The sequence below is a fragment of the Arachis duranensis genome, chromosome 4 (genome assembly GCF_000817695.3).
Source record: "Arachis duranensis cultivar V14167 chromosome 4, aradu.V14167.gnm2.J7QH, whole genome shotgun sequence".
Classification (NCBI taxonomy): Eukaryota; Viridiplantae; Streptophyta; class Magnoliopsida; order Fabales; family Fabaceae; genus Arachis; species Arachis duranensis.
The window spans coordinates 91,024,474-91,026,792 of NC_029775.3; the positions used below are offsets into that span (position 1 = coordinate 91,024,474).

Genomic DNA, 2,319 nt, shown 5'->3' on the forward strand with positions numbered 1-2,319 from the left:
TGGCATTCAGAGCATCAATTTCAAGAACTCCCTTCCTTTCGAGGCGTCCCATTATTCACGGAATTCCTCTCAGAAGTGTACATGAACTGGTTATTTGCAACCATGTCAATAAGTTCTTGAGCCTCTGCAGGCATTTTCTTTAGGTGAATGGATCCACTTGCAGGATGGTCCAATAACATCTTAGAGAACTCAAATAGACCATAATAGAATATATCTATCATGGTCCATTCTGAAAACATGTCAGAAGGACATCTTTTGGTCATCTGTTTGTATCTCTCCCAAGCTTCATAGAGGGATTCACCATCTTTTTGTTTGAAGGTTTGAACATCCACTCTAAACTTGCTCAGCTTTTGAGGAGGAAAGAACTTAGCCAAGAAGGTCATGACCTGCTTATCCCAGGAGTCCAGGCTATCTTTAGGTTGAGAGTCCAACCATGTTCTAGCTCTGTCTCTTATAGCAAAAGGGAAAAGCATGAGCCTGTAGACTTCAGGATCTACCCCATTAGTCTTAACAGTCTCACAGATCTGCAAGAACTCAGTTAAGAACTGGTAAGGATCTTCTGATGGAAGTCCATGAAACTTGCAGTTCTGTTGTATTAGAGTAACTAATTGAGGTTTCAGTTCAAAATTGTTTGCTCCTATGGCAGAAATTGAGATGATTCTTCCATCAAACTTGGACGTAGGTGTGGTATAATCACCAAGCATCCTTCTTGCGTTATTGTTGTTAGGTTCAGCTGCCATCTCCTTTTCTTGTTCAAAAATTTCAACAAGGTTTTCTCTGGATTGTTGTAATTTAGCTTCTCTTAGTTTCCTCTTCAAAGTCCTTTCAGGTTCTGGATCAACTTCAACAAGAATGCATTTTTCCTTGTTCCTGCTCATATGAAAGAGAAGAGAATAGAAAAAGAAGAGGAATCCTCTATGTCACAGTAAAGAGGTTCCTTATTATTAGTATAAGAAGAAGGGAATAAAGAAAGGAGAATCCAAACACAAGGGTAAGGATAGGGGTAGTGATTTGAGATGAAGAGAGGTGAAGAGAGGTGTTAGTAAATGAATGAATAAATAGAATAAGATGAGAGAGGGAGAAACTTTTCGAAAATAAATTTTGAAAAGGAGTTAAATAATTTTCGAAAATAAAAGGGAAGATAAAATTAAAATTTTAAATAATTAATTAATTAAAAAGAATTTTTGAAAAAGAGGGAGGTATTTTCGAAAATTAGAGAGAGAAAAGTTGTTAGGTGGTTTTGAAAAAGATAAGAAACAAACAAAAAATCAAATAGTTAGTTGAAAAAGATTTGAAAATCAAATTTGAAAAGATAAGAAGATAAGAAGAAAAGAAGTTAGAAAAGATATTTTAAAAACAAATTTTTTGAAAAAAAAGATAAAATTTTGAGAAAAGATATGATATAAAAGATAAAATAAAAAGATATGATTAAAAAGATATGGTTAGAAAAGATTTAATTTTTAAAATTAAAATTAATTACTTAACTAACAAGAAACTAAAAGATATGATTCTAGAATTTAAAGATTGAACCTTTCTTAACAAGAAAATAACAAAATTCTAGAATTTAAAGATTGAACATTTCTTAACAAGAAAATAACAAACTTCAAATTTTTGAATCAATCATATTAATTGTTAGTAAAGCCTTTGAAAATCATGAATTAAAGATAAGAAAAAGATTTTAAAAATAATTTTTTAAAAATTTCGAAAATTATAAAAAAAATGAAAAAGATTTAATTTTTGAAAAAGATTTTGAAAAGATAAGATTTTTAAATTTGAAAATTTGACTTGACTTGTAAGAAACAACTAATTTTAAAATTTTTTTGACTAAGTCAACTCAAATTTTTGAAATTTTGAGAGAAAAAAGGAAATGATATTTTTTTTTGAATTTTGAATTTTTAATGATAAGAGAGAAAAATATAAAAATGACCCAAAACATGAAAATTTTGGATCAAAACACATTATGCATGCAAGAACACTATGAATGTCAAGATGAACACCAAGAACACTTTGAAGATCATGATGAACATCAAGAACATATTTTTGAAAAAATTTTTGATGCAAAGAAAATATGCAAGACACCAAACTTAGAAATCTTTAATGCTTAGACACTATGAATGCAAAAATGCACATGAAAAACAACAAAAGACACAAAACAAGAAAACATCAAGATTGGTGGACGAAATTGTGATCCATGTTCTAACTATTTTGAGATAAATCATTATTATGGCACTGGTTGAATTCACAACTCCGTTCAACTAACCAGCAAGTGTACTGGGTCGTCCAAGTAATAAACCTTACGCGAGTAAGGGTCGATCCCAC

The 2,319-nt window shown here is 30.6% G+C and overlaps 1 non-coding gene across 1 annotated transcript; it reads left to right on the top strand.

Annotated features, from left to right (window-relative positions):
• The first annotated feature begins 237 nt into the window (after positions 1-237).
• Positions 238-341, top strand: LOC127746964 (small nucleolar RNA R71). The gene has a single exon (XR_008008769.1). It is a non-coding gene; the product is annotated as a small nucleolar RNA R71 (small nucleolar RNA).
• Positions 342-2,319: the final 1,978 nt, after the last annotated feature.